Here is a 13,520-nt window from a genome sequence, read left to right on the forward strand (position 1 = left end):
CTCCAGAGAAGAAAGCTCATCGATATAGTGAGAAAGACAGATGCAAATACAAGACTTTTTAAGTAAATAAGAAAATTATGTGGATTTATTCCAAGCCTGAATGTGATTCATTTGGGGGACACGTGTTTTTTTTTTTTTTTCCCTCAGATCCTAGCATTTGGAAGCAGAGCTAAACTTCACTTTTCACAAACCCTTAAATACAAGGTACCTAGTATAAAGGAGATGTTTTACAAAAAAGAGATGTTCAGCAATGTATTAGTTGTTAGAATTAACAACATTCACAAAAATTCTTTTGGTCATTATTATCTCAAATACAAGCAAAATACATGGATTTCTCAACCTTTGGTTGTGGTTTCTTTTTAAATGACTTAAATTTTTATTCCTTCGGAGCCAGCCCTCTTTAGCCAGCGGACACTGGGGCATTTGTTGTGTGTGTGGTACTGTAGTTCTATTCCCACCCATCAAAAACCTGCAAAGTCCAGACACTGGAGACCCAATTTTCAGCTTAATCTACATTAAAAGACAAGAAGTTTAAACCATCTTAGGCAGATTCCTTCCATACGACTGCTTATGTCATAAAGCTCTACATCATGTGATAACTTATCAATCCATTAAAGGTCACACTGGATGATGTAAGCAGTTCTCCTCTCAGCTAAAGATGAATTCTTTAAAGAATTCAACCAGCGAGAATCTTTCCTTATTCCAAATTTTGAAGTCTGCATCTGATTTTCAAATTAAGTGAATGAGGTTTATTCCATCTATTTGCTTGCCTGCCTGCCTTCCTTCCTTCCTCACTAAAAATGGAAGCCTAAAGAGAGAGTTTATCATTTCTTTTAATGTGAAGAACAGGTTGGGATAGGTTAAATTGTAATCTAGTCTTTCTCTAAGCAGCTTCTATGGGATCATTATTACGTGCTTGGGTATAACACATTTCATTTTTGAAGGCTTAAGCTATTCCCCAGACTCTCTTTTAGTGAATAAAAAAAAAAAACCCAAACTTTTATCTCCCTGCTGTTTGGGTGAATATTGTACTTACATGTATATTGTCCTGTCCATCCCTGCAGAACTGAATTTAATAAATATCCCTGCCATGATGGAAAATCATAGCATTTGAGGAGTGAGTACCTGGTATTCTAAATATGACTTACAGGTGATTCTAATAAAAGTGCATTCACCATGTCCATGGGGGTGATAAATCTCATCCTTAGATAGAAACTCGATCCCTCTCATATGACTCCCTTTGTGTGATCTGTATGTGCTGAGTATCATGAGCACAGTTCTAGGTACTTGATTTCTTAATTAAATAGTTGGTAATTAACCAGTTCATTTTTCTATCTCATTGTGTTCCCTGCCTGACTCTGTGTGTGATCCCCAGTTCATGGAAGTTTTTTACTTAGTATTTATAGCGGAAGCCTTTGGAATGCTCCTGCTCATGTGAATTTAGGTAGCTGCTACTAAAACACACACCATGAACATAGGCATGTTGGACAGAACGTGGATACCTTTCTAAAGACTCTGCAGAGTGGGGAAAGGACGTCCACTATACATTCTAGTCCTGAATGAGACTTGCCTACTTTGGGTTGAGAGCAACGTGTTGACTCTACCCAATACTCGATCTTTGGGATGTTGTATTGGGCGTGTGCTAGGAGAACGAGATCGGTGCATGCTCCTGGATAACTATCTCAGAGACTTTGATTCACTGTTCATGGCAGAGTGGGCTAGAGGCTTCCTGTCAGGCCAGTCAGGTACTCTTAACACCAGCTCACGTGCCTAAGTTGGATCCAAAGAGTAGTTAAAGTGGCATTTTGTGAATATTTACTGGTTGCCAATTATATAGCCAGCATTTATTTTAAGTTTTATTTTTTAAGATTTTATTTATTTATTTGAGAGAGAGAGCGTGCACAAGCAGAGGGAGGGGCAGAGGGAGAGGGAAAAGCAGATTCCCTATTGAGCAGGGAGCCTGACACTGGGCTCAATCCCAGGATCCTGAGATCATGACTTGAGCCCAAATCAGATGCTTAACTGACTGAGCCACCCAGGCACCCCAAATTTTATTTTTATTTATTTATTTTTTTAGAAAGCGAGAGAGAGAGAGCGCGCAAGCGCACGTGAGCAGGGTGGGGGTGGGGCAGAGGGAGAGGGAGAGGAAGAGACTTTTAAGCAGGCTCACGTCCAGTGTGGAGCCCAACGTGGGGCTCAGTCTCACGACCCTGAGATCATGACCTGATCACAACCCTGAGATCATGATCTGAGCTGAGATCAAGAGTTAGACACTTAACCAGCTGAGCCAACCAGGTGCCCCTATTTTAAGTTTTATTTTGATATAATTTCAGACAGAACAAAGATTTCAAGAACAGTATAAAGAATTCCTTTTTACTCTTTACTCAGATTTTCCAGATGTTAACTTTTCTCTATTATTCCCTCTATTTTTTTCTGAACCATTTAGAGTAAGTTGCAGACATGGTGCTTAATCTTTAGTGTATAGTTCCTAAAAACAAGAAAGTACTCTATGTGACCACAGAACAGCATCAAAATCAGAAAATTAATACTGATACATACTGTTATATATAGACCTTCGTGATTTCACCAAATGTCCCAGGGTCCATTGGAGCAAAGGAAAATCCTGGATCACATATAAGTGGGAGCTGTGAGACTAGCAGCCACACCTTTCAGCTCATTCTCTTGTGTACTTTCTGCCTCTCTACACTAAGCAACATCTTTAGACCTTACTTCTGACAACATCATGGAGTTATCACAAAGCCTTGGTAAACTCAGGACTTTCAAAGCTGTTTTAGTAACTTCCAGAATCTGGGGCTAGTAATGCTGTTTTTTTTTTTTTTTAAAGATCAGTGAATGCAAAGTAGAGCTCTTGATGTCATTCTTCATGCTTTCCTTGTGTAGGCGAAGCAGTAGGAGCCTCATTTATGAGATTAAAGTCCAGAGAACTGCCAGTAGACAATGTCGACAGCAGCAGAACCTTGGCCAAGAATTAACTAAGGGTTAGAAATGCCTGGAATGTGGAGGTGGGACAGTCTGCTCTCTCCATCTTTCTCATCAAAGATGGTGATGATCTTTGAGTCCCGGGGGAAAAAAATCCAAGATTTAGTTTAAATAGCTCATCACTTATAAATGAAATATTTTCCTACCTGGCTATTGTGATTTTCATTAACCAGATCTTCTGCTTACATACCAGTTAGAGAATCTGTATTAAACATAGCACTGTTTCAGTGATTAGGCCTAGCCAGGGACAAAGACTTACGTCGATTTCCATGGAGTTCCTTGTTTAATTTACCGTAAGACATCCCAACATGGCCTCCAGCATTGAAGAGAACATAGTAGAGCAGAATATTCAGCTGGAAAAGAATTTGACACTATTCAAAGGTTTGGAGGACAATCACAATACCCATAAAATCAGAAAATGATACATAAATCTTTTTTAAAGTAAAAATGTTGGCTTATTTCTCAAAATGTTTCTATTACTTAATACTGGGAGTATCAGAGCCTTTGTTTAGCACATAATGTTCACGGTAATTTGGTAGACATGAACTAAAGATCCTTTAAACAACTTGCTTTTATCACAATTTAATTTTACTCCACTATTCAGGCATAGTGACATTCATTTAGTGACTTTGTTGTGGGAACATTTCTTTGCATATAATATACAGAACTGTTCAAATGGAGTCTGTTTTGGATCATTCATTATTCATTTCTTTGGGCTTCCTTGGATGGAAAAATAGAGTCCAATGAACAGCTTCAAATAAAAAGTATCTGAAAGACCTGACTTATATATATATAATTAGGGGGAAAAAAGCCCTTCATTTTTGGATATACTTTAGAGAGTCATTTACAACAGAGAGCTAGTCTGAAGCTTTGGAAAGCAAGAGAGGAGACAGAGCAGGAGAGAAGAGAAAGACAACAGTTGGTCTGACTTGCTTGCTGCAAGTTGGAACCTTTGTTATCAAGAAGGGAAGGAGAGAATGTCTATGACCAGGCCAGTTATGATACTTCTACCTGATAGAAACATTTCTCAGGAGCCCAGTGAGCTCCTCCCATGGTTCTGTACTTCCTCGCTGCGGGCCCTTGAGATCATGTGTTCTCATCAGTGCCCTTGGAGATCCTGACCACGCTCGGTCAGTGGAGAGGAGCAGCTAGACCAAGGATGGTATCTCGAAAGAAACACTTTGAAAGCAACCTAGGATTTAAAGAAGAGGATGCAGTAGCCACAAGTGTGATACACATCTGCCAGTCTGTCTGTTAGAAAAGACGTGTTTTTGCTGGGGTTGGAGAGAAGCATTTCAAGGTCAGGTCATGCAGTAAGAGGCACATGAATACGCCATGGGGGCCAGATAATCCCAAATCCAAATTCTAGTGCTGCCACATTTACCAGCGATGTGACCCTCTTGGATGCACTTCTTAATCTCTCTGATCCTCACTTTGTGCACCAGGAAAATCTTACACTCATTCTGCAAGTGTACATTGGGCACCTACTGTGTTCCAGCACTCCATGGAGCACTGAGGATTCATGGATATGTATGATGCCCTTCTCCTTGGGGAGCTCAGAACCTCTAAGACCCACAGAGTGGTGAGGCTTATGTGGGAACATATGTGACATCACATTGCAGGATTTCTGGCACATAGTAGAGAGCTCATATGTTTTATTTTCTTTTCCTGGTTGTCTTCTCAGCTTTCCTTGAAAATGGGGAAATCCAAGCTTTCCCAAGAATTTAGCAACTGTAGTCAGTCATTCCTACTACATCCCACACAAAATCTCTTAAGAGAACATGTCATAATTTGGATTTTGACCAGTTAGCGGCATACTTCTATGGAATCGGCGCTGAACTGAGTCAGCAAACAGGAGCTCATAGTCCAGCCTCATGTCACTGACTCTTCACGCCTCTGCAAGTCTCTGCACCTTGGCAGTCGTTTCTCTCCCTTGTAGAAGGAGGCTTGTGGACTAGGTAGGCCTGCTCTTTGTCCCGTGGGGTCTGGTGGTAATTGAGCTCATTTCCAATTGTGCATTTGGATCCATGTGAGGTGTGCAGTGTCTTTCCTACCTCCACCTTGTCCGCTGCATCCTCAGAGCTCTGTTGGTGTTAGTGGTGAGCAGAAACATTGCTTTGGTTTCAACTTCGATTCAGTTGATTTTCTCCTTTTCCTTCCTCTCAGCTCTGGTTTTGGGGCAAACAGAGGGGGAAATGAGGAGGAGGGCCGTCTCCACACCTTACCCTGTAGCTGAACTGCAGGTGACTCTTGGTTCTGTTTCTTGTTAAGACCCCTGATGTCTTCACCAGGGTCACTGTGCTGAGTGTAGCTGTTGAGCCTCAGGGAACTGTGGTGAGGACTGGGAGGAGCCTGAGGAGCCCTTTTGCATGTGTAAAACAGAAGCTCTGGAAGGGGAAGGAACCTTCCCTAGGATGAGCAGCAGGTGAGTGGTCAGCCCAGACCTGGAACTCCATCTCCGGTGTGGCGGTCTTTCACTCTGCTGCTACTGGTCTGTGTCCACGTCACCTCTCAGCCACCAAACACCACGTGCCTCCTTTCTGTGAAGGATCAGCTGGGGGCCCCCATCTTCCTCAGCCTGTGGCCTCTCTTTGCCTTATGGTGTCGCCCTCCCACCCCCGCCATGTCTCCTGTGCTGAAACTTTCCTTTCCACCCTTCAGTGTATTCTGAGCAGTTCCAGGGAAGGATCTGGGATGCTCTTATCACCCATGACCTTATGTATCTATTCCTGTTGCTTCTTAATAAACATTAATCATGGCTATCAGTTTTTGAATATGTCAGATGAGCAAGACACTGTGTCGAGGACTTTTGCATCAGAACAACTATGTGATGTACTGTTTTTGCTGTTTTCCAGTGGAGAGAAATTCTGTGCTTTGGGGTTCCAAGTCCTGTAAGCAGTGCTTCCACAATTTGAAGCCAAGTGGTCTCATTCGAGAGTCTGTGCCTTTAAATACTGTGGCATATTCCCCTCCCATCCTGCTCCCTCCTGTTCACCCCACCCCATGCCAAGCCGCCTTTCTCTTCTTCTGCAAATTCCTTTTTGCCTACACCCCTGAACAGGAGACTCTCAGAGCTCCGTCCTTGTTCTTATCCTGTGTCCCCTGGATGTGTGACCCTTGAGCAATCCCATCTGCTTTGAAAACTCCGTACTTACTGATTCACCCCGAGCCTGGTTCTAGCCCTATTTCCAGACCCTTCCTTCCACTGCGTCTCTAGATCTACCTGGATCCCTGCACAGGCACCTCACATGCGACTTATTCCAAACCACGGGTCCCTTCGTGTGACTGGAGTGATTGCCTTTCAGGCATCAGCCTGGAGGGGAAGATGTTTTGAAGGCCTTCCAGGTTCTGCAGCACAAAACTCTAGGGGTAGCTCCACGTCACAATGTGTGGGTCCATTGTTACAAAATGTTTTTGATAAACATTTACCTATGAACAAGTAAATTAGAAAACCTTTTTCTCCTATGGAAAACAATGTGGTTTTAAGAAGCCTAGGATGAGACCTACATATATGTACACCTATGCCTTGGATTTTCAAGTAGGTGTTTCTATCAAAAGGAACTCTGCAGGGGTGATGTTGGAAACGGCTTTGTCACCGTGTTGGAGGGCCCCTCCAGCTTCCCTTACCCTTCGTCCATAGGACTTCTCACAGTGTGGATGAAACACAGCCCATGGGGAACCCGCGAGTTCCAGTAACCCAGTGTATCAAGCCATAGCATGACGCTTTGAAAGGGAAACGAGGAACAAAATTTAGAATTAATCTGTCTTCACTCCCCTTCTCTACTCCTAGCATCCAGCTGCTCCGCTATCTTTGGTTTAAGCAGTGCTATTTTTGCCAAGATTAAGCATCTTTTTATTTCCTTTAGGTCTGCTCTGTGCCTCGCTTGGGAGTGTTCATTTAGGTTTTACTCCCTTCCTTCCTGATCCATGAATTTTTGTTCTCAAATAGAACCTCTCAACTAATACAGTATCTTTTACTTCCCAATATTGTTTGTTCCATGCTTATAGGATGTTCTTTGCCATCTAATTTTAGATCCAACATAATGCCCTCCAAGCAGCCTCTCCTTTAGAGGGATGAAAGCCATGGTTAAGATGTCACTTCCCATAAATCAGGTTTGGTGACGATGAAGGCAGCTGTGGGGGAGTGGGGGAGGAACCCACAAAGGCTAACCCTTTCAAAGTTGACTTAATCCTCCTTCTCACCCCTCCCTCTTCATGCTACACTTTGGAGGGTGGATAGACCTCTTTAACAAGAAAGAATGAGCTTTTGCATTGTTTGCCTTTGTCACAGCAACAAAAGCCCTGGAAAATTCCAATTAATTAGCAAGCCTTGGGCTAATGAAAGAATAAAACTGAAAGAGAAACGCTCTAAGCTTTTGGAGAGGCATACGCATGTGAAGACAATGCTGATTTCAAATATTTGGGGCTGTTTGTATAATTTTCCCAGGGTTCGCCTTCCTGAGGCTCAAAGAGATAAGACCAGAGAGAGAGGAGAGCAAGGATTTGTCGGAGTCAGGATGTAATAACACTGTTGGCTTGTCAGGACTGTAAATGACCCACTGTCGTTTGAAGAAGGCAGTTAAATGTGGACTCACACAATCAGGGAAATTAAAACCAGGATATAGACCCCTTGCACATTTTGTGTTTAGAGGAAAACAGGGCAATCGGATCGGCATACAGTAGATTATGAAATACGATTGAAGTTAATTATTAGGAAGGACCAGGAAATCATTCTACCACTGTGTCCTTGAATGAAGACTTGCAGCCAGTGTGGCTGCTAGAAACGTATGGTGATGAAAACACTGCAGTCGCTCATTTGTAGCTTTTTATTAGATGTGATGATGATCATAGTAACACAAAAATAAGAATTGTGCCGTGATAAAACCACAACAGAGCTGCTCCCAACAACACCTGTACTAAGCATTTACTGTACACTCTGCACTATTCTAAGCCCATTTACTCCTCTCAACAGTCCCATTAGATACTGGATACGATGAGACTCATGTCTTCATTACCTCCGTTTTACAGTTCAGAATATTGAGGTTAAGACAGGAAGTGGCTGGCCACATATCTAAGTGAAAGCCAAGATCTGAATCCATGCAGTCTCATTCCGGTGTCCATACTCCAAACTGCCACACCGACCTGTCTGTGAAATATGGCCTTACCGCATAGACTACGGCCTGCTGCCAGAGAGGCTAGATTGGGGGCCAGGAGTCTGAGGCTCTCTTCCCAGCGTGGTCCCTATTTATTCCCGTGATCTTGGAGAAGTCATTCAGTTATCATTTCTGGTCTTCAGTGTGTTCATCTATAAAATGAAATTATGGTATTAGGTGATGTCTAAGCTGTCTTCTGGTTCTAATATTTTATGGATTAGGAAAATGATGTGATTCAAATACAGAGTAAATGAAATGGTTGTTTCTGAAGGGGGTGTGTGTGCATACACACGCGTGTTCCCACTCAGATGTAAAAAATGAGGCATCCGCTTTGGACTCAGGTAGGTCTGTGTTCAGATCCTAACTCTCCTGTATGACTTGGCTGATTGCTTTATCTCTGTGAACTTTAGTTTCTTCCCTTCTCTGATGGAGGCGATGATATAATGTGTCCAGAGTGTCAAGCGTCATGTCTGAGCATCACTGGCATTTCTCCTGTTTGTCCCATGTAGCTGGTGTGAGAGGTGGGTAGAAGAAGCCCCCCTCCCCCCCTCTTAGGGAGCTGGGTCCAGAGAAGAGGCTGGTTTAGCCAGAAGGGATATTTTCCTGAAGAGATGCTTGGTAGGCTTGTGTGTGATGATCTGTTGGTAATTGACTTCAGGGTGAGAACGCCTCATTCCTGAAACCACCAAGCTGCCGGCATTTTTCCTGGTAGACTTCTTCATTGAATTGTGTCACTTTCCTTTCTTCCTGAGTAATTATTTTGTCTGTAATGTTCTTCAGATACCAATGTCCTTCATAATCCATGGGTCAAGTAGTAATTGAGAGGATGCTGGCTCAGCAATTGAATAGTGTCGCCCCCCCCCCCAAAAAAAATCCTGTCTCCCTAGAATCCCAGAATGTCACCTGATTTGTAAATAGGGTTTTGTAGATGTAATCAAGTTAAACGGTGTGGCCACATTGGATTAGGGCGGGGCCTAATTTGGACATGGGCACGGGAAGGAGAACGCATTGAACACAGAAGACACACAGGGAGGACACCAAGTGATGACAGAAGCAGAGATTGTAGTGATATGTCTGCAAGCCAAGGAATGCCAGGGATTGCTGGAAACCACCAGAAGCTGTAAAGAGGCAGGGAGAGATCTTCCCCGGGAACCTGCAGAGAGAGCATGGTTCTGCCAGCACCTTGGTTAAGACTTCTAGACAGAACTGTGAAAGAATACATTTCCAGGGGCGCCTGGGTGGCTCAGTCGTTAAGCGTCTGCCTTCGGCTCAGGTCACGGTCCCAGGGTCCTGGGATCGAGCCCCGCATCGGGCTCCCTGCTCGGCGGGGAGCCTGCTTCTCCCTCTCCCACTCCCGCTGCTTGTGTTCCCTCTCTCGCTGTATCTCTCTCTGTCAAATAAAAAAAAAAAAAAAAAAAAAAATCTTTAAAAAAAAAAAAAAAAGAATACATTTCCATTGTTTAACGCCACCCAGTCTGTGGTACTTCTCTTGTGGCAGCCCTGGGAAACCAATGCAGCAAGAAAGGCATCTGGTTCCAAACTGTCACAATCAGGGCTACACAAGAGGGAGACAGACAGGTACTGACTAAGGGGGAAAGAAAACACAATGAGCCCATAAGGGGTGTTTGGAAGCCATGTATTGCCATCAAGATTCCTCTGCCCAGAGTAAGTAAAGCTCTTTTTACTCCTAGGATCCAGGTCAGAGCAGATGTTACAGAAGTGACAAAACAAAAAATATGACCAAAAAATGAGATTTTTAAGTAGGCCAATGTTTTTAAAAATATGGGTTTCAATATGGTTTCAAAAAACCAGCATACTCTGTGAATTGTGCAAGACTGTTGAATCACAGATCTGTACCTCTGAAGCAAATAATACATTATATGTTAAAAAAAAAAGAAGAAGAAGAAGATAGCAGGAGGGGAAGAATGAAGGGGGGAAATCGGAGGGGGAGACGAACCATGAGAGACGATGGACTCTGAAAAACAAACTGAGGGTTCTAGAGGGGAGGGGCATGGGGGGATGGGTTAGCCTGGTGATGGGTATTAAAGAGGGCACGTGCTGCATGGAGCACTGGGTGTTATACGCAAACAATGAATCATGGAACACTACATCAAAAACCAATTAGGTAATGTATGGTGATTAACATAACATAGTAAGAAAAAAAACCCAGCATACTCTAGACTCCGATGATTACCCATGGAGATTCTGAAGTGTAGTCCACACAGTGACTATCAGGAGAAGTGCCACTATGTGCTTTACCAGTTGATTTGAGTGTTTTTTGAAGTCGCATACATGCTTCCAGAAGTTGAAGAAGGGTCAGTATGTCTGAAACACTAACTTGGCTATAGAATAGATTGGAAAGTACAGAGTTCCTTAGAATTAGATTATCATTTAATAATTGGTAATTTGGGAATAAATCTTGGAATTGTAACAAGAAAAGTAAGCCTTAGTTACCTAAAAGGCAAGAACTTTGCAGAAAACAACATGATAATAAGACAAAGCCGTCAAGCAGGCTTAGGCTCTGTGGACTCCGTTTGTTCCAGAAAAGCTCAGAGTGAAGACAGCTCGTGAATTCTGTCATCAGGCAGTGAGGCCCGTATCACATGTCACTCTGCTTTGTTTTTAACATGTGGCTCAAGCTATACCAGACCTGCTGCTGTGTGGGAGATGTACTTTCTGACAAAATAAGGCATTTTCCTGGCATCAGGCCCCTTTGGAATTTTTACTGGTGTGCATAAATCCAGCGAGTTTTGCATTTCCCACACATATCCAATGTGGTCACACTTGGCTTTCTGGATTTGTGGTGGTCTCGAAGCCTGTCACTGCCAACACGGTCCGTTCCTTATCACCACTGGGAGTTACTGTGAAGAAATGAAACCAGGCGTTCATTCAGAAATTGTCTCCCATCGACCATGCCTGTTCGGAGAAAGAAACAGAGGAGGAAACATAAACCAGTTTTGGAAGGACTGAAAATGGTTTGTAGGATGGAAATGGAAGTATTTCTAGCAGGCTGTCTCCTTCTTCTCTTTCTTTTCATCCATCATAATAAAGCCCACTGTGAAAGTTCATTTATATTATTTTGTGTTCAAAGAGACGACGATGATGATGACAGGGATGACATTAATATTAATGTTCCCTCTTGGTTGGCTGTTATTGGCTGAATCGAAGCACTATATAAATAAACTGATCCTAGGATGTGAGTCTGAACTCTTCTGAGCTACTTTTTGAAACCCCGTTGGGCTGCCCTTTTAACTCCTGGTTCTTCCCTCCTGAATGTATTTCGCTCTTGGTTACAAGAGCCATCAGTGAAACCACATGGACCTCTAGGCACAAATTTATCATCTCTGATGGAAAAATAACGAAAAGAACTTCTCCAGGAGTAAGAGTACATGGTATGTTATCTTTGCCTAGAAAGGGTAGAACCTGATCATCCGTATTGAGAGGGCTGAGAGAAGGCAGAATGTGCAAAGCAATAGAAAAATATCCTCAGTGTTTTTTACATGTGACCCTGGGGAGTGGCTCACTCAGTTCATTCATTCAACTCATTGCTTGTTGCCCATGAGTCAGATACAAGAGTAAGGACCAGAGGTGCAGGCTCAGCAAAGACACAGGCCCTGTTTTCTGGGAGCTCGTAGTCTCAAGTCAGGAGATTGGCAAGTCATCCCCAATTTTATCTGGTACCATGTTCCGCTTTGCTGAGTACATTCCAGCCAGCCTGGTTTTCTTTTCCTTCCTCTAACACACCAGGCTGGATCAGCCTCCTGGTGGCTGCTTTCTTCACACCCTCTGCATCTCATTTTATGCGCTGTGTCTTCCACAGGCCTTCCTGCCACTCAGTCCAAAGCCACCACCTGGCCGCCATGATTCTCAGGCCCCTCTACCTGCTTGCTTTCTTTTGTGGCACTTCTTGTATGAAATCACCTCGTTCATGTATTCATTCATTTGTTTTCTTGTGTATCTCCTCATCGCTAGAATGTACACTTTATGAAAAAGCGGATCTTACTTGTCTTGTTTACGATTGTATCCTTAGAACTACGTTTTTGTTGAATGAATGGATGGACAACTATACTACATAATAATCCATTCTATTATGGGGCTTTAACCAAGTGCTCTAGGAAAGGGAGGAAGCGAGTGACAACTTCCCTGACTGAGCAGGTTGGGGGATATCTCCACACGAGCTGGACCCGGCACGCGGGGGAGGCCTGTCGGCAGGTACTGTTTATGCTTGGGGAGATGAAGCTCTTCCTTCACCATCCTGACCCTCCCCAGCTTGACCCAGTTGCTCCTGGCTTGCGGTGAATAGCCCAGATCATTCACTGTGAGAGTCGACTCTGATACCTGACAGGGATAAGCCCTTCATTGTGACCCCTGCCCTCTTTGGATATATGTATCAGGGAAGTGAAGAACACATGTTTCCTGAAAACTTCTCTTTCATGCAGTGAAAAGTTGCTAAAAGCTGTCTTTCCAATAAAGAGAACTTGGAATTAATGTAATGGATAAAAGGAGCTTATGAAACAGAAGTAGGCATTCTTGACAAAATAAAAATAGAAGCTTAAAAGACGCATCATTTTGGGAAAGTTAAAAAAGATTTTTTTCCCCTACTGTAAGAAAATATGTGTGGATGAGGCATGTGTTCTAAACTATAGAATAAAATTTGCATTTTACTTCAGGGTACCGCAACCATGGCAATCCAGAGTTTTGTCAGTGCGGATAGACGTACTTGCAATATATACATCCATTAACGAGATTATCACTTGAAGAGACAATTGTATCTTTCCCGAAAAGGTTTTTTGAGGATAAAATTTATTGATATTTAACGAAGCATGAAGCTTCTAAATGAACCATGAAAGCAATAGCTGAGCTAATTAAGTGCACATAAAGGCTCCCAGAATACATACATGATGTGGGCTATGTGCTTACCCCTCGTGCCTGGTTACACTGACATCCTGGGTAGCACGCTCCTCACATACACTTTGTGGGGGCAACAGTAAATCCTCCTGTAATGCATGCAGTAAAGAAGGAAATAACCATTTAGATTTCCTGCAAACACGGATGGGATGTTTAAGTCAAGCGTTGCAGGGTTTATAGGTTATAATTTAGCAGAGTTAAGACTAGTAATAACAACATATTATTTCCACACACTTGATTTAAGCCTCTGTCTATGCTGTTTCATTGAATGATAAATCGTTCCCTGGTTCCAAAAATATGCATCTCCTTCCCTCCCTTTTCCCCTCCACAGAGAGAGCAAGGATGCTAAATAATATGAGTTGAACATTTCCTTGTGCAACAGGGATGCTTGTAGGCCTTTTCAGCTGCATGTGAAGACATGCTCGGTTGAGGGCTCGGAGAATTTACAAAAGAAAGCAA

General features: G+C 43.0%; 1 protein-coding gene across 7 annotated transcripts in view; it reads left to right on the top strand.

The window, feature by feature from the left end:
- The window catches only part of GLIS3 (GLIS family zinc finger 3), a 445,030-nt gene that overhangs the window by 107,049 nt on the left and 324,461 nt on the right, over positions 1 to 13,520 (top strand). The window contains exon 1 of one of the 7 annotated variants that reach the window (XM_081802772.1): positions 10,266 to 11,545. The exons of the other annotated variants lie outside the window; for them this stretch is intronic. The gene's annotated coding sequence lies outside the window, so the exon portion shown is untranslated. Of the gene's footprint in view, positions 1 to 10,265; positions 11,546 to 13,520 lie in introns of those variants that run through there. 7 annotated transcript variants of the gene reach the window in all.

This window comes from Leptonychotes weddellii, chromosome 14 (assembly GCF_054177405.1).
Source record: "Leptonychotes weddellii isolate Sample4059 chromosome 14, ASM5417740v2, whole genome shotgun sequence".
In the NCBI taxonomy this organism is placed as follows: domain Eukaryota; kingdom Metazoa; phylum Chordata; class Mammalia; order Carnivora; family Phocidae; genus Leptonychotes; species Leptonychotes weddellii.